This window comes from Haliaeetus leucocephalus, unplaced genomic scaffold, assembly GCF_000737465.1.
Source record: "Haliaeetus leucocephalus isolate CR32 unplaced genomic scaffold, Haliaeetus_leucocephalus-4.0 Scaffold395, whole genome shotgun sequence".
In the NCBI taxonomy this organism is placed as follows: Eukaryota; Metazoa; Chordata; class Aves; order Accipitriformes; family Accipitridae; genus Haliaeetus; species Haliaeetus leucocephalus.
In genome coordinates this window covers 8,150,687-8,169,126 of record NW_010972831.1, presented here as the reverse complement: position 1 = coordinate 8,169,126, position 18,440 = coordinate 8,150,687, and the positions used below count along the sequence as shown (strand labels likewise).

Below are 18,440 nucleotides of genomic sequence, written 5' to 3'. Positions count from 1 at the left end.
GAACCTGTGTCTGCCAAAGAAAACTGTTTTGATCTAATGTTCAGCATAGTACAACTTTGAGAGGAAAAAAATAAACATTGTCAGATGGGTGCTGCCAAATTTCACGATTTATCAAGAATTTCAGGCTGTTCAGTGATATTTTTTTTTTCTTCAGAATACTCCAGTTTCTGGAGTCTTGTGATTTACACAAGACTGTTCATTTTAATTTTTAAAACATGTTGTAGAATACAACCTCAAAATATGGAACCAGGAAGCTCTAGTGTCAGCAGGTAAATAAAATCATTGACTGTATTATATTTAAAATCTGGTGGCTTTTTAAGTGCATCTCCTGATTTGGAGATGGTGGGTTGAGAGTCCACATGAAGCAGGAACTGGGAGAAAGGTAGCTTCTCAGGGGTATTAGGTATATTTTTTTTATTTTGATCATTTCCAGCGTAAATCCACCTGACTTGTTCTCTTGTTTTCTTTGAGCTTCACTGCTTTTGCATGCTGCTTCTGATTTCCCAATAAAAGCAGTTAATGAGCTGTGTGGGTGCTGGCGGCAGGGACACACAGGGACATCTGTGTGCATAGGTGTGTGTGTGCTGGTGTTCCCTCGAGGGTCCTGTGGAAATACAGGAGGGCAGTTGGTGTTTTGTGTTACTTTTGGCCAAACAAAATCAAGTTGCTGCATCTCTGCAGCCCTTTGCATCTGCATTGATGCTCTGGAAAAGATGAAGGTTTGCTGTTGTCCTCAAAGAGCCTCAGTCCCATCTCCGTACTTGCCATCCACCTTCAATGATCATTTCTTTTAAGGTGGGACAAATTAAAATGTCAGAGTTTGAGAAATGAGCTGTTTTCCCTTCCACATGCAGCCCTGCCTGAGCCCCAGCCCTTCCTGACCCTTCCTGCTCAGCGGTGGTGGACACTGTGTCTTCAGGAGTAAACCCAAAATTTTCTCATGGTTTCCTTTAGTCTCATTTGAACTCATCGTTGTTTTTTTTTTTTTAACATATCCAGTGAAGTTTTCCAAGTTTGCCTAAGGTTAATTCACACCAATAAACAGAACCTTCTGTCACTAAAATGTACAGCATTTTATACCTTTTGGGCTTACTCTGGGAAACGTTGGGAAGATGCCACCTAATTAGAGTCTGGGGAGCTGAAGGAGCTGTTTTTGAATTTCTGACACTTGAGACAGATGTGGTTTTGATCCTTATGATCTCCCTGGGGACCCAATGTGTAGATCTAGAAAGTCTGCAAATCCCGTCTCAAACAAGAGGAGGTCAGTGACAAACGGGAGGTGGGAGCGTGCCTGCAGAGCGGGGTGCAGGTGAGAAAGCTTCACTTCTGCTTTACTAAGGAAAGGTCCTGGAGAGCTGGCTGCCAAAAGAGGTGATCGGAGTTCTTCAGTAATTTTAAACTCTGACCCTCCTTGTTTAATTTGACCTTCGGAGCAATGAGACATGACTCTTTAAATCAAACTGCTGTGTCTAGGACCGGGGAGTGCCAGCACCAAACCTGAGAAGATGGAGCCATTCGTAATAACTCTGTACATTGGTCCCTGAAATCAGCTTTTTTGCAATGATTTGCTGGAGAGACAGTCAATCCAGCATAACTTAAAAACTAATAGAAAATAATGTTTCATAGGTTTCAGTGATGCAAAGTTGGGAAAAGCTGAAAGGGCTGTATCCCAACGGACAGCAGCTTTGGTTACTTCAACACGGTGTTTTGCAGAGCTCTGCAGAGCTCTTCATGTGGAGAGATGTAAAATCTCACTCAGGTTGTCAGTAAGCTTAACGTAAAATATGGGGTCTATTTTTATGATGTTACAAAATGACCCTTTATGGTAGTTAAGTGTTCTAAGTCAGTAACAAGTAAATAACATATTTATTTCCATTACCGATATTCCCCTGGCATCAAAGTGCTGGGAAAGCCCTCAGGGGCTGACGGTGAGTGCACAGGAAGGAAAACCGTCACATTGCCTTGAGTTTTGGTAGCGTTCTGGCTAATCATTATAGAAGGTCCCCTAAAGAGTCTCCTAAGCTCTCACCAAACAGGACTGGAGGAAGGGAGTGACACGGGGAGCTGTTGCTGAGCGTTACAGAAAAGGCCAAACAAACAGGCACCTCTGGGACGAGGAAATACCGAGTCCTGCACGAGGTCTGTACATCGGGGACGGTTTTACTTCTGGCCCCGATTTGTCTTCTGACCTGGAACGAGTCACTGCTTGTGTTTTCCTCCTCCCTACTTTTTTTGGTCCTATCCGTTTTGGGTTTTTTCTTGCTGGGTTAGCTTTGAATTTGCTGTGTTGAAGCAAATTTTACAGGAATAAAATGGGGAAGGTTGCAGCAGAAAATGAGGAGAGTATGAGAACGAGTTGAAAGGGCCTGTGTCCTACAGCTGGAGCAGCAAGGTTAGAATCTGGCCACTTTTAGCCTGCTGTGGATTTAGCTGCGAGATCAGCACTGTAACCTTATGTAGGGAAGGGGTATAAATCTCGTTTCTTGAGGCACTTAAAACTGGGTTAGCAAAAGCACGAGCAAAACACAGTAGAGAACACTTTTGCCTCAGCCTCATGGGGGTGGGACAGATCCTTCTACTTAAAAACATTTCCCAGCTTGCAGCCAGCACTTGAAAATGCACTATTATAAATCTGTGAATCTTTTCATTGCTTGTTTCCAGGTTATTTTTCTTTCTTCCCTTTTCTTTTCCTTTTTTTCCTTTGCCTATTTTAAGCGTTGGCTACAAAATGAATGCTCTGCTTACTAGAGTCCTTTATCATGTAATGTTTTCAGCAGACACTCAAGAATTAAATATGCACAGTTTCCATAATACTGATTATCCCTGTTTAAGTGCTATTTTAGAGGGTATTAATTTCTGTTGCAGTAACAGCCACAGCACTTAGCACCACCAGCCCAGTTTTCCCTCTGTGCCTGAGACTCGGGTTTGGTGCGAGCCAGGATTTGGCCTGAATTGCCCACCACCGGTTTTAGCCCCGCTGCTCGGAACGGTAATGGATTTGTGTGCTGCAGACAGCCAGGGACATCCAGGGCCAGGAGTTGGTGCTTGGTTTGAAGAAGGCTGCCTCTGTCACTTTTGATATCTTCTGGGTTTTGTATGCAGAAACACAAAGCACAATTAGAATACAGTTATATATCCTCATAGTTATTAAAGCTTGGATTAACATGACATAAAGTTTTGTCTGGGGAGCCTTTTGCTATGGCTCAGGGAGCATTTTTGTGTGACAGTAATAGGCTACAGTTAATATACTTGAATGATACCAGAATCTGTGTAATAAGACAGAACAAAGGGGGTTTATTTGAAGCTGAATTACAAAGGTGGAATTATCATTGTGAACAATCCACTGAGATCGCAGCTTAATTATTGTATCTTGCATTATTTCAGCATAATAAAGTGTAGTCAGTGAAGCAAAGTTAAAAAAAATACATATACGCATCTCGGAAGGACATCTTGTCAGTCACACGGGATTGATGTGTGGACCTGTCACCTTATTCTTAACAACAAAATCCTCTCTTTGCCCGTTTTTGCCGTTTGTTTGATTTACCGAGCCTGTTTGCCATGATTCAAGAGTCTCTTGTAACGTTTCTAGGAGAGATTCATCACTGGGACGTAATCCATTCAAATAGCTTTTGGGCAAGAAATGAAAAGTGTTTGAAGCCAAGAGGTTTCAAACAAAACGTTCAAAGGCAGCTGTTGGGCCCTGTAGAGGAAGAGAAGGGAGGGCTTTATTGTTCTCCAGGGCTTAGGGGAGAAAAAGGAGTGAAAAGGTGGGAGCTTCCTTTTGAATCCCGTTTTCCCGGCCGTGGGCAAGCCAAGCGCATGCCGGTCTCCGCGGCGAGGTGCGATGCACAGCCCTCGCTCCCCGGCCCTTCCCTGGGGATCGGTGTGCTGGGGGGGTCCCGGGGACCGGGGGGCTCTGGGGAAGCGAGGAGAAAGGGCGCACGTCCCACGCATTTGTGCGTGTGCCCACGCGTGGGTGCGAGGCGGGTGGAAATGGCAGCTCTGGAAAAGTCTTGCAAATACGCGTTGTTTTGGAAAACATTTGCAAATACACGTTGTTTCGGTCAACAACCGAAGAAAATTGATGGCAAAAATAAGCCATCCTTTTTAAAAAAATAAATCAGACCAAAGTGTGAAAAGCAAGCAACGTGTTTTGCATTAAACCCACATGTAATACTATTGCAGTAAACAGGGTGCCGCCTTCTGTGGGTAGAATAGGGGGTTTCGGTTAAGGTGTTTGGGTTATCTTTCTGGTTTTACCCCTGGTCTGTGTGGTGCGGGGTTGAGGCAGCTTCACCTGAATGTGATCGGTCTCCCCGTGCCAGGGAAGGATGCAGCGCTTTAAGGAGGGGACTGCAGAGCATCTCGACGTCCCCTGGGAAAACATGCCACGAAAGCGCACCTTATTGCAACGATTACATCAGGTTTTTGTTGAGAGAGGATGGCATCTATGGCCAGATGCTGTTTTAATGGCTGAAATTGTCTTTCCCTGATGACAGGGTGCTCCTGCTGAGCTTGTGCCTGTCTCTGCCTGTTCCTGACCCTGCCCGGACCCTGCCGGGGTGCCTGCCCGGCCGGGGAGCCTTTGCTCCATGGCTTTTTGGCCGTTCTCACGTGTAGGGCGTTATTGAACCATCTTGCATTTGTACTGAAAGTTAACTGTCTGCTTGTGCCTTGAATCCCTATTGTATGGATAATAAGGGTGGAGGAGGATCCTTGTTTTAATTTTCATTTATAAACTGAAGAAAATTATTTCTTTTTCACAGAAATCATTTTGATGATTTAAGTAGCTGCGGGAGGCTGAATGGCTTCAACGTGGTTTTAAACAAAAAACAAAGGAAAAAAAAGAAACCACTGCAGAAAACATTGTTTTTTCTGTAATAGGCTTTAAAAGAGTAGTAACGTAGTTCCAGAAATCTGGGTACGGTGATTATGCCTGTAATCCCCACGCTGTCCAGGGGTAATTAAAAATTGCAGCTGAACCTTGGTTTCAAATGACTGGGTGAGGCTCTGTCAAACTAATGAGAGCTTGCGTTGTTGACACGTGTAAAACTCAATTTACCCACCAATAACCGCAGTTTGTGGGCATTAAATCTCTCTCCAAACAATGTGACACTGGGGCACAGCGGGATGCGCTCGCGTTCGAGGGGCTCGGAGAGGGGCTGAGGTGCGAGAGGAGCTGTGCCGAGCCGCAGCCAGTGCCGCTAATTGCTTTCTTTTTAATATTGTATTCAGCCTTAATAGCCCGTTCTCCTGGTGGATTGCCTTTCCCAGCATTTATTACAGCATGCTTAGGAGCCAGACCGGAGAGTGGGAGGGGGTGGAGCTGAAGGGAATAAAATCAAGGTGGTACTTAAAAAATCCATCCCGACAGCCCAAACTAACGTTCCAGTCTGAGCTCCCTGATTGAGCTCAAATTAAAGGGGACCAGGCTGCAGCGAGCATCCCGAGGTCTTGAGTGATCAAAATGGCATTTCGTGTCCAGTGCTCCTCATTTTGTAAAACCCTTGGGCCAGCAAGCAGGCTGGGTGGCGGGTTATCTTGGGGCGATTGGCGGCGGTGATTACCGCCAAGGGTTACTGCTAACGATGCTTTTTTGCGGTGTTTGGGCTTCTGTCTTGTCATCAAGACTTGCTGGCATATTTTAAAAGAGGTAAAGGAAGAGTCTAAACCCACGAACGACAGAAATCAGAGGTAGTGCTTCGTTGATGTTATTTCTCCTCTCTCGAAGGTGGGCGAAGTGCTGTAGTGCGAGTGATGCAGGGATGTGAACGGGGCTGTAAGTCCAAGGAAATCTGCGCTGCCAGCTCTGGCTGTTTCAGTGCCGGGGCAGAGCTCTTGTCTTTTCATCAAGCGGATTGTGAAAATAAACCCAGGGACTTGTATTCTTCTGTTTTTATCGCTACTTTGCGACAACGGGAAAATCGCTTTTTGTTTCTGTGCATCGGTGCCATGAGCTGCTGGAGCAAGCCGCGTGTCTCTGCGTGTGCGAGGAGTGGTGGGGCTCTGATCCAACAGCCTTACATAAAAAAAAAAAAAGTCATAAATCATCAGTGTATGAGTGTCTGAGTACGGTTCTCTGAATCCCCACCTCGGCAGCAGCCTGCGCAGGAGTCACGGACTTGGGAGCGAGCTGCGCTGGCAGAGCTGGCCCAGCTGCCGTCCTGTCTGCTGCGAACCCCGGGGTTAGAGGGGGGACTTGGACCCCCGAGCCGGCAATTTGGCACCCTCCTTGAGTGCAGCAGCTTGCAACACTTGTTACACGAAGAGTCTGGGTTGCGAGTGTCTTTTCCGTAAATTAAAAAAATCCCTAAATGTAGAGATATAAGCTATGTTTGATTTGGAGTTGAAGGACAAGGGAGGAGAGAGTTCTGTTTAGAAGAAATAGCCCTGGAAAAATATTCTTAAATATGCAAGTCAGTATATGAAAAGAACAATAAAAAGAAAAAGGATCTAGCAGGAAATAAAATGAAACTTTTTTTCATTACAGTCAAGGGAAACTTAGATGAGTTTTTCTTTGCTAATAAACTACACTGTTTCATTTTGCAGCTGAGCCTTTTGCTGAAGCTGACTGTGGCAATTGTTCATACTTCTTTTTTTTTTTTTCCTTAAACTCTGGGCAATAAAAAAGTCCTTCATGCATCAGGAAGCATAGTAATGCAATACTTGTCTTATCTTCACACTTATTCAGCAGGTATTTACAAAAGGGCAGCAGGAAGCTCTTTAAACTCGATCCTGTTACTTTGCTCAGGATGTCTCTTAATCAGATCTGTTTACCTGTGTCCGTCCTACACTGGAATTGTACTGCAAAGGCGTCTGTAAAAAAAAAAACAAACCCTTGGTTTCTTGTGAACAGGGTTTTTCTCAATATACTCTATAACAGGCAGGGCTCTGAGCTAGTTTTTACTCTACGACTTAAGGGCACTGAATGAAAACCCATAGGTTATTACAGTCCATTTAGCGGGTAAGAAAGAGCTATGCTTTAAATGCTGTGTGTTTGTACTCTCAAATGTGATAGAGAGGTGTGTGATTAGGTTATTTCTCTGTAGGCTTTGTCACTGGGTGAACAGGAACTTCTTTTCTGCTCAGAGTAATGCGATAACACAGGGATGCAGGGAATCATGGTGTGCTGACCAGTGGGTCCCTTGGGTCTTGATTCCAGAAGGTGCTTAAAAGGAAAAGTGCAAATGTCATTGTTGCCTTCAGAAACCAGGTCTTGGAAGGACTTAATTGGACTTAACCGTGTGCTTGAAATTGAGCCACACTTAATAGTAGTTCCCATTTACTAGAAGTTGTTCCCGGAATAGTAAATGAATGACTTGGAGTCCGATGCGTTGTACTTTGGTGTTCAGAGAGATAGTTTCTAATGCTCTTTCTGGCATGTAGCTTTTAATGGTCTCTTTGCATCTCGTTATTTGGCATGTTTGTTTGTAGCAAACAAACCAGCTGCTCGTGTTTCAGTGTTGCGTCAATAGGGAAAACGCTGGGTTTGGAAAGAAAAGACTTTACCCTGCATGTAGTGCGCTTCATCCAAGGACCCGCAAGTGCTCCACAAATATTTGAAGCTCCTTCTCTGCTGAGAGAGGTTGTAGCCTTATTAGTTCTGGGTGTTGCTGGGTCCAGCTCCCATGTGGAGCCCCGGAGGAGGCTGGACCCTGCCCAAGCCCCGAGGGCTGGCGGGGGAGCTGGAGGCAGCAGCCGCTGGCTGGGGCTGCCGGAGCCTGCTCTCTCGCTAGCATAAGCTCGCCGTAGCGTGCCGCAGGCGAGAGCAGCTCCGGCCAGGGCCGACAGCCTCGATGCCCGGTGCCGGAGAGGCGGATTCAAGCTCCCAGGCTTCAGGGGGAGCAGGTGAAGGCTTCTGGCCGGGGGTATTTGCTGCACGGTTTGTTGGTGGCCCAAAACAGTCCCTTGCATAATTTTGATGGGTTCTCACTGTGCACTTTAACGCCCTTTTTTTTTTTTTTTTTTTTTTCCAGGAAAGGCACTAATTCAGCCATCCTCTGCCTGCCTGTATGGAGCGTCATGGCGAGGTGGTGGGATGGGGTGGGGGTCTGCTGGGTGGCTCGAACAGGAGGGTGGCCCCCTCAGAGGGGTGCAGGTCCAAGCCAGCTTGGGCTTTAGCTGGCTCTACAGCTGTAAAACCTGAGTTTCTTGTGTGGAAAATGCCGTGTGCCCTCCCAGCCTGGGACCTGCGTCCTGTGGCTGCAGCAAAGCAAACAGAGATAGGCTGAGTTTGAACTGGTGCTGTAATTACATTAAATGACAACGTCCCTCTTGCTGCAGCCCAGAAAGGAGGACAGATATTTAAATTTGTTGGCTTTTCAGGTATTGCTCAGTATGGCTAAAGCCCATCAGGAGAGAGAGGGGAATACACATCTGCTGGCCACATATGTGTCCATGTGTGGCCACGTGTGTTCACTGGGAGCTTCCTCTCCTCATGGAAGTGTCATGGTTCCCAAAATCTGCGCCGGCCAGGCCTAATGGGCAGCACCTCTTAAGTATTGTTTGGAAAAGAAAACAGATTGCAACTTTGCAGTGCTAATATGCAAACGAGCACTGTGAAGGGAGGAAGAATTATTTCTGCTGACGGCAGCTAATGTTCCGTGAAAGTAAAATCACAAACCGCGTTGCACCTGGCTTGCTGAAATGCTGAAGGAGCAATGTTCCTCCAGTGCCCCCGTGGTGGGATCGCCTCTGCGCTGCTGGCATGGAGGAGAGCGACCCTTTCCCTGCCCTGCGGGGCATTTAACTGGATGGGAGGACTCGGCCCGGGACTCCTCTGGTGGAGCAGAGAAGCCGAGATGAACTTTAGTGTTGTCGGCTCTTGTGGTTGTGCTGTGACTCTTGTGATATTTGATATGTTTAAGCTTCGGTTCGAGTCACGTGGAGTTCTCGGCATTTGCTTTCAAAAGAGCAAAAGTTCTCCTGCATTTCAGCAGCAGAAGCTTAAACACGTAAACCATAATGGCTCCTGTGTGAGCGCCAAAAAGAATATTTTAAAATTATTGTGCGTGCATTTAAAAAGTACAGTGTGCGTGTGTTTGTCTTATGGTTTTATCTGGTGGTAACTCCTTCAGGCAGCTAGTGAGGGGGCAGGGCTGGAGCAGGACCGATGGAGCTCGGGGTCTTCATTTGTTTGTGGATCTTGCAAGAAAACACTTACCAAAAGTTACTTAGTTGTTGGGGAAATTTGTAGAAAATAGTGCATGTTGCGTGCATGTGCATGCGTACAGGGAGACAGGATGTCTTGAATAAATAGGTGGACAAGGATGCGTGTGGAAGATAGATCTCCTGATGCCAGCAGGGAACCGAAGGCAAAGACTTCCAGGATCGCGGTTGGCTCTGGCGCCACATATGGGTCACTTAAAAAGCCTGTAGCTTAATTTCCCTTCTAGTCCCACCCTCTTCCTTGTCTATTAGATGGGTAAAACACAAAGATGTTTTGAGGCAGGGTGAATTAAATGTTTGTAAGAGAGTTTGGAGGCTCTCCAGCAGATGTTTTGAACTAGATTCTGTTCTTGCCTCTCCAGCAAAGGGTGGCAGCAGGAGCTCCGTGATTTAACACTGGCTTCAGATTGAACGAGATCAGAATATGCTCCTTCTCTTGCTTTTTATGCATACTGAAGTGTTCTTAGCTGTTGACGTATATTTTAAAGTTATCAATCGCTCCCTGCCTCATACTGTAGCACGGACCAACTTTGATCACAGAAGAAATTTCTGTGGCACTGATTTCTGGCAGAAATGTAGATTGGAGTTTTATTGTAGCAGTGATGGAGGTGCTGCTCTGATTCACAAATACATTTTGTTAACCAAATGCTACAGCTTTGTGTAAACATGTGTATCATGTGGCATTAGATCAGTCTGCTTCCAGAAACAAGTATCGATGTCTGCTTTCTGTCCTTTGTTAGGTTAGCTTGCGCTTTTTTTTAAAGAAAGCAGCTTGTCTAGGATGGGGGATGTGACTGTGCGTGTGGCAGCAGACATCTGAAATGCTGGCGAGGAAAGAGGGGAGCAGCTCTGTCGCAAGAGACGTACCCCCAGGAGTGTGGGGTCCTCCAGCTGCTGTCCTTACCTCCTTGGGTTGTCCTTACCTCGACTCCCATCCGTGGGCAAAAACCCACCAGTGCAGGACTGGTTTAAGCTGGTGTGGCACATCCACTGGGCTAGACGCCTGCAATGGCCTCTATTGGCACAGAGCCGGTTCACGGTGGTGCCGGTCCCCAGAGACCACCAAGGCCATGAACGTTTGGGCACTGGGTAGTGCCACGTCTCTGCCCGTTCTCAGCAAAAGATGCTGCTCTTTGCGGTGAAATTTTGGGTGAGTTTGTGCAAATCTCCATCAGTGCAGGGCTGTAAGTAGCACAGCATCTACCAAGTTGTTCTTAGCCTGTCTTTTGTGGTTTGTGTGTGTTGCTAGTGACCACGTGGAGTCGAGTCTCAGGTTCTTGCTGCAGGGTGGTCGTGTGTACCCTCTGTACCCTTTATCCGTTGGGATCTCAGAGCACTGAACTGCAGCTGGGTGTTTATTAGCTGCAGCACTGCTGGCCTGGGAGAAGGGCAGGAGGATCGGGGATGTCTCGCTGGCTCCTGCAAGCTCTCCGAGATGTGGTCTCGGTGTTGGCTCCTCTGACTCTCTTATTCCGTTTCAGAAATGCAGTGCTGGAACCTATTTTCCCATCAAGCTAAGGAGACCCAGGAGACAGCTGCCTGTGTGCTGGCGGGCATAAATTGTTCTGGGCAATTAGACCTGGCTGCAGGACTTGATTGCGGAGATCGGATCCAGCCCAAGGCTTGCTTTGCTCTGACGGAGGCAGGCTATTCTGTCTCTGTAAAAGTACAGCGAACATATACATGCCCTGCGGCCAAGGAGAGGGTAGCACTATGATGGTCTTGCTTGGCTCTCTGTGTCACTGTTGTCTTCAGTTTGATTTCCATTGTGAAAGGCATCCCTGAAGTACTCGGTGTTACAGGTAACTGGGAGATGAGGGCCACCTCGTCAAGAGACAGTAGCTGCTGGTGCCGGGATGAATGATGAGTTGTTAGTGCTGCCTCCTAGAGTGGTTTGTTCCGCATCCCTTTTTCTTGCAGGGACCCCTGTCCCTCTCTCTGGTGGTGGTCCTGGCTGCACAGGTATATCATACCTTTTGGAGAAACGTCCCTGGGATTTTGTACAATGCCAACCATTCTGCTGGGTGGAGGTCGTTATCAACCCATGCTGACACTACACCATCTTACTGGCACTGGCCTCACTTCTTTTCTTTCCTGTTTTCATTGCCTTCTCCGCTGCTGGTCCTGTAGTGGCACAGCAGTCCCTAACACTGAAGAAAGAACTGTCTTTTATGTTTCTGAGTTGTTGGTTGGTTGGTTGGGGTTTGGTTTTTTGGTTTATTTTTTTGCAAGAACCTTGTCTTCCCAGTCGGTGGTGTTACCTAATGTCTGCTGGAACTCTGATGTGGACAAGGGAAGTTCTCAGCCAAGACAGCAGGTCAGAGGAAAACTCCAAGAGTCCTCATAGAGTTTATGCCTTGATGTGAGTGTGGCAAAGAGCCTTGCTTTCATCAATACTTTGTATTATTAATGCCAGAGAAGGAATTCCTGAGAAATCATCTATGGAGTCATTTTTAATTTGTCCTGCTGTGGAAAGCTGTTTTTCTGGAGAGCATTAGCCATTCTTACATCCCCCTTGGTAGAGTAAGCATTGAGTAACGTGTTGGTGTTTTGCAGGAGCATTTTGAAGTCCAAGAGTAGCCACTATGCTTTTTGGCGAGCATTTGGGATGCTCTTTGCCATGTCACGGCTGGTGAGCAAGCCCTGAGATTAACGTGATTAAATGACTGTTTTAATTTCAGCCCTGATGGAGCAAAATTAGTTACAATGATATGTGTGTGTTGAATAAAATTGTAGTTTTATTAGCTATAATTGCTGAAGAAGACTTTTTAAAGACTCGACTGCTGGGGGGAAAAATTGCTAGCACTGGAATTTGTTCTTGCACAGTATGGCATTGATTATTATCATGGTGCATAATATGTCGGTCCTCGGTTGGTGAGTCGTCACTGCGAACCACTGGGAAGCACTCAGCAAGGGACCTCACTGTGTGTCTCCAGCCCCCCCGGAGAGCCCTGCACAAACTGTGCCTGATCCGCAGAGGATATGAATCTCTCGCCGCGCGGCCGGGAGCCGGGGCTGCCTAGCGAAGAAGCTGTAGCGGTTCATGCTTTCAGCCCCGGAGGTGTCGGGTTTGCTGCCCGGCGCGTTGGCCGAGTCAGCAGCCGTCAGGGTTGAGCGCAGGAGCGGAGCCCTCGAGCGTGGTGGGGTGGTGGAACGGGGACCAGCCACGCTCCGGCTGGGGAGCCTGTGGTTTCAGTGTGGTCGTCCGTGCCGGGACACGGGGCTGCAAACGCCGAGGTCTGGCTGGCTGGACCGCACAATATTCTCCATTCATTCCTTCCACTTTCCTCTTCCGCAAGGAAGGCGCTTGGGCGATGGGCAAGGGTGCTGGGGATGCCTTGGGACAGGGGAAGGAGCCGCGCTGGGAGCGGCGGGGCGTGCTTGATGGAAAGAGGGGAAAAGGTTAAAGTATTTGTTTCTTTGTTTAATTCCATTGTAATCAAACCCAGAGGCCTGGTGTGGGGGAACCGTTTTTTTTCTAACTGTATGGCGGGCGATATGCATTTGTCTTAATTTATGTGGGGGGAGGTTGTAAATCTGCAGAAGCACGTTGCTAGTGCTTAGATTTCACATGCGCATTTAAAATAATAGCACCTGACAGTTTACTAGCAGCTAAGAGGTTTTTCTGCTTCAGAAAGCAAAATATTGGAGGAGTTGTGCAGTGTGTATAAATAATTTGAGGAATTAGACCAGAATATCCAGCACACTTTTCTTGGGAGAGCAGAAGAAGTGATAGACCTGTAGAGTTTATGAGTCGGGGACTGGAGCGGGTAGAAACACAACCCAGCTGTGTGTAGCTGAATGTCATCCTTCCATAATTTCTTTTCTCCTAGGACCCAGTCTGAATTGCCACAGTGTCTGATTACAGTGCGTTATTTCATTTGTCTGCCCTAATTCTTCTTTACCTTGAAGGGATGGAGAACGTAGTACTGAATCTGCTCGGGAGTGTTGGAAACAAACAGCCCCTCTGTTCCCGGGGGGGAACACGTGAAGGGAATGCAGGAACATCTCGACCTGCTCTGGATGCGTCGGAAACTCAGATTTTGGTTCAGGAAAATATTTCCTGGGCTGGATGAGGAGGAATGTGAGGCATAAAGACTGTTGTGTTTCTGTTCAGTATAGTTATGGTAGTTTCCCCATGGAGGTTTTACCCAATGAGTAAACTTGATTCAAATGGAAAAAAAAAGAACATGGAGATATGAAATAGTGGCTGTCGTTACTCCTGTGCGTGCAGGCACCTTGTAAATGAACATTGGCTTTACAAGCTGCACGTACGTGAACCACTTCTTGGGTTTGCTGGTCCATGCAGACGTCGTGCGGTTGTAGAAATACAAGACTGGATGTGCAATTTTCCAGAAACCAGCCTGGTTTGGTCATCTCAGCTTTCAGTGGCAGCACTGTGCTCCCATTTCTGGAGCACTGTCCTCCAGAAGCTTGCTGGATGGCTGCTGGTCTTTGCAGAGGACTCAGCCTGTTCCTTAAGGTGTGAGCGGCCCTGGGCTGGCGCCAGGTTTGATCATCCTTCGTGGAAAAGAGACGGGTTGAAAATCCTGAAGAGGAAAGTGGAAGGAATGAATGGAGAATATTGTGTGTTCTTGTGCCGGGCTAGATCAGTTGCATTAAATTCAGAGCCTTTCTGAGTACAATTAATAGTCATTTTATTTAGGTCACCCTGGTTTTGTTGCTTTAAATATATGCCTCCATTAAAGTGGAAGAAAATCAAATACATTTATCTCTGTGGAGCCTTTTGTGAACTGGTTGGGCATATTTTAAATAACCCTGGGAACTGTTAGGATTATTAAAGCCTTTGGCTCCTCCAGGTTTTTTTCTTTCCTCCTATTCTCCCCTATTCCTCCTTCCAGGCAGTGAGTAATGAAGTGGTATAGCCCTTCCTTTTCTCAGAGCCCCAAGTGGATTGAAAAAAAAAACCCAAAAGTTAAATAAACTAAAGCCCATTAGTTAGGCTTTATATAAGAAACTGGGTCTAAATTGGATGTATATATGGGGTATGCTGGGACAGAGGAGAAGTCTGTTGGGCTTAAGTGTCCGTTTGTAACTGGTATTATCTGGCAAGTCTTTTTTTCTTCTTTTTTTTATTTACCTTAAGTGCTAAGACTGTTCATTTTGTAATACACTCTCATTTGATGCCCAGAATTAGTTCAGATTAATCAGCTCCTTTAAGCCTCCATATTGAGCCATACTACATCTGAAAAGAGGCAAAAAATTGGGGATTGCCAGCTGCTTTCTGCATGTGCTGGGTGGGAGGTGGCTCTCTGCTTGGTGGCTCAGCATCTCACACCTGTGCTGGGGAAATTCAGCTCTTTGCTGGTGTGTTGTTTTTCGCCGTGCCCAGAGAACATGCTCACAGGAGGCCACTTTCGTGGCTGGTAGCAGGGTTCAGCTGGCAGTGTGTGGTGGGGGATCAGCCAAGCCTTGCAGGGGGCAATTGCACTTCCAGTCCTGTCTCTAACCCTGGAGAAAACTTCCTTCTCTTTTCTAAGCAAGGTGCTAGTTGCATGTTCTGAGTTGAGACCTGGAAAACTTGCAGTTCAAGCATCTTTAAAATCCTGGGCGAGCAAGGGAGCCTCAGGTTGGAGGAGGGGGTTAACTTTTGGACAGTCACAGCTCCTGAATGTACTTGAGTTTCGTCTGTGGGTTGTTTTTTGGTTGGTTTTTTTTTCTTCCCTTCCCCTGAAATAGGGATCAATTTGCTTACTACAGGGTTTACTGCCGGTTACCTTGACTGTGTCCCTTATTTCTCCTTGATGAAAACTTGAACAAGCCGCTTGTGTTTGATTCACAGAGAACCGTGAGAAACGGGCTGTGTGTGTGAGGCAGTGTGGTTTTCTCATTCTATTCAGCCCTTTGTGTATTCAAATTCTTCTAGTTTCAGTTCTTGCTGTTCTGCCAGATTTCCATACCATTGATGGGTTTTCTGAATTAATAAGTTTCTTTCTCCCCCTCCCTCCCATACCCTCGCCACCTTTTTGCAACTGGTGAAAAGTTTTTCTAAGCGCGCTGCCCTCTCCATATTGATTTTCTTCTCTTGCTTGTCTAACCAGCTCTTAGATGTTTTATTTTGCAAAGCGTTAATAGAATTTTCCTTTTGCCATTGCACTTTATCTATTCAGGAGGTTTCAAGAAGTCTCATTGTGTCACCAGACTATGGAGGAAAGAGGCTATTCTTCTGTTACAATGGCTGCCCTAAAAAATAACGCAGGGTGGGGTAAACTCAGAAAGGGCAGAGACGGAGATAAAATGTTCTGACCTTAGGAAACAGAAAAGATAACCAATTAGACATTGTTGAAAGGGCACCAGCTGGCTTGAAGAACACCCCACTGATTATTTTTTCTTAGAGGCATGCTTGGTCCACGTCTGAAGCTGCAGAGCCGCTTCCCCCCCTTGCAGGTTTTCAGATTTGAACTGGCAGGGCCGACCCTCTCGTAGGTAGCTGCGCGCCCGGTTCTGATCCCAGAAATAGGTACCACTGCTCGGAGGGATGGGGCACCCACCTCCAGGGTACCTGCGCTCCTCAGGGTCCCAGCCAGCATGATGGAAAGCTCCTGGATTAGCCCATGCAGGCTGCGTTTGTTACTGCTAATAAGGATTTATTTGCATAAAAAAGATCTCTGCCAAGATCATCATTCCAGCAAAGCAGGGCCTTAGTACACATGGCACAAAATGTTGTTTGCCCAGAGGACGTGTATCTGGTGGGCGAGACAACGTGTCACGTTGTACAGGTGGGAGAGGCGATCAGAACGGCAGATCCCCCGTAGGACCACGAACCGGACCCAGAGCCCCTCGCCCCCTCCAGTGCCTGGTCCCGTGCCAGGACCTGTCCCTCCTCTGGAGGAGCGGGACGAGGCTGTACGAGAGGTTCAAACCCACAGTGCTGCTGCCGCCGGCCACAGCTGAGCCCACGGGAGGTTTTTGTACCCCACAGCTCAAGCTTCAGCCTGCTGGGAGACTTTGGGCTGAGACATGGCCATGCTAAAGTGAGGTTAGAGTTGCGTCATGTCTCTTCTCCCCCTAACAGCAATACAAGCAGCCTTTTTAAAGTCCCCAGTAATGTCCTTGCAGGAGGAGGTGTCATTTTGAAATGACGGCCCTTTCAGTGCGGATCCAGCCGGGAGAGCCTGAGGACCTCCCTGCGCTGGTGGGACCTGTGCTGCAGCGCGTCCAAGACCTCTGGGCTCTGGTATGGGATTTGGGGCAGAAAGGTTACACTGGAAAAGTTGCATGTTAAAACTTCTGCAACGGCGATTAGCACGAGGACAAAAGGGTGGTCAGCATGCTCGCGTGGACCCAGGAGGAGGAAGCAGCGATGTTCTAGGAAACAGCATTAGGTGCGACATGTAATTTTTGGTTCCGGTGAGGCCAAGACCTGTGAGAATGAAAAATAAAGATTGCTGTGTAAACGTAACCCCAGAGCAGAGATAAGCGGTGGTGGCAGGGTGAACGGGAGCTCTGTCCTTATCTGCCTTCTGATATTACTCATACTTGTGAATTTTCTTCCTTGGAGTGAAGAAAGACAGCAGGACAAATGGCTCTGTACTTAATGTGGTTTGGATTTTTCAGTACATCAGCATCTTTAGGTCTAATTCAAGATGGGTATCAAGGAGGCATGCTGTTCTCCTCCTCCTCAGGCCATTGCTAACATTTTGCAAACCAGTTTGGCTGAAAAAGCTAAGAACAAGTTAACCAGAGACAGGTTTTTAGATGAGTTTAGGCATAGTGTAAGGTTTTGCTGCACTGTATTTTTTTTACTATATCCTGGAACATATTTTAGTCTCATAGTTAAGAGAGGTTCAAGCTGTGTTTTTACCACCTTCCCAAAATACGTCTCTGCTCAGCCAAGACTGAGATTGTAATTCTGCACAGAAGTAGGCTGGATGTGTGTTCCCCTACATAAGAGGACTACAGTCAAACTGTATTCCCTGAACCATGAATTTTATCCAGGTGGGAGCTTTCAAATCCTGCTGTAATTCCAGGATCACGTTGAGGCAACAAAAGCTGGCACAGCTACCGCAAGCCGTCCCACCTTCCCATAAGGTGCTGCTTCTCTGCCCTCTGCAGCAGCCTGTCCCTTGCATCAGCACAAGTGTTGGTTTAGCCGTGCCGGGAAACTGATCTGGCTTAAAACTAACCTGGAAGAGAAAGTGTGGTTCATTTTAACCTGGAGCGGTTCCCTGGCTTGATCTGCTGCGCAGACTTGGTGGCAGAAAGGAAGAGGTCAGCACAGAAGCAGGCATGGGCAGTTGGGGTGAAGGTAGACCCTTTGGTGGCACTGTGTAAGGTGAAGAGAGCATTGTAATTCACTTTTCCTAGAATAAATTATTTATAGAAAAGACAGAATATAAGAACATGGAAGTATCATAAAAATTACTGGGGAAAAAAACTTTAAAAAACCCCACCAAACAAACAAAAAAAACCCAGCCCAAAACCCACCCCCACAGACAACTAGTAGAGTCCTTTAAAGAATAAAAGCTTTTCTTTAAAGATCTTCTCCCTTCCCCCAACGTCTTCTGCAATTTAGCGGTGATACAGGTTTTCATCAGCCCCTAGTTTACAACAGGGAATAGCAAGTCTGTAATTTCTTTCCAGAAAGATTGCCCAGGACACCGACCTGCCCCAGCTCTTGCAGCCTCTGAGCAACAGTTTAAAATGTGATAATGCTGGAAAATAAACCCCAGCACAACATCCTTCCAAAATAAGTGTAAAATTTTAGGTGTGGCTGCACAGATTAAATGGAGGTGGAATAAATCATGCAAATAGTAATGAAAGTTGAAAGCAATTTGGTTGCACTTCAATACGTTTCATCAGTCATCTCTCTTCTGAAGTGGAAATGCCAAGCCTGATGCGAATTAAACTTTCTCTCTCCTCCCTCTCCCCTCTTTCCTCTAGATTTTCAAAAGGCCTTTTGAAAACCTTTCTTGGCTGACCAGATTTTACCCTGCTCCTACTTCTTGTAACCTCCTCATTCTCAGCCAAGACAGTGACTCTAATTTGGAAAAGTCATGGGCTTGATTTGCATCCACAATTCCTCTCTTGGCCCTTCCTTATCTCCCTACAAAAGGGAAAAAGACTGAGATGAGGCACAGCCAGGGACCGACGAGAGGTGGAAGAGCTCCTTAGCTATTTGGCTTTTTAGTGCAACAAAACTTCTAATGTTCCCTTTTCCGCTTTAGGATCAAATGTCAGCTAGGATGGGAGTTGAAAGCAGCAGATTTACAAAAGGAAGAGCTGACTCTGAGCAAAAGCAAGGAGATCTG

At 46.7% G+C, this 18,440-nt stretch overlaps 1 protein-coding gene across 1 annotated transcript in view; it reads left to right on the top strand.

The window, feature by feature from the left end:
* MSI2 (musashi RNA-binding protein 2) overlaps positions 1-18,440 on the top strand; it is a 254,694-nt gene that overhangs the window by 136,611 nt on the left and 99,643 nt on the right. The window lies entirely within an intron of this gene.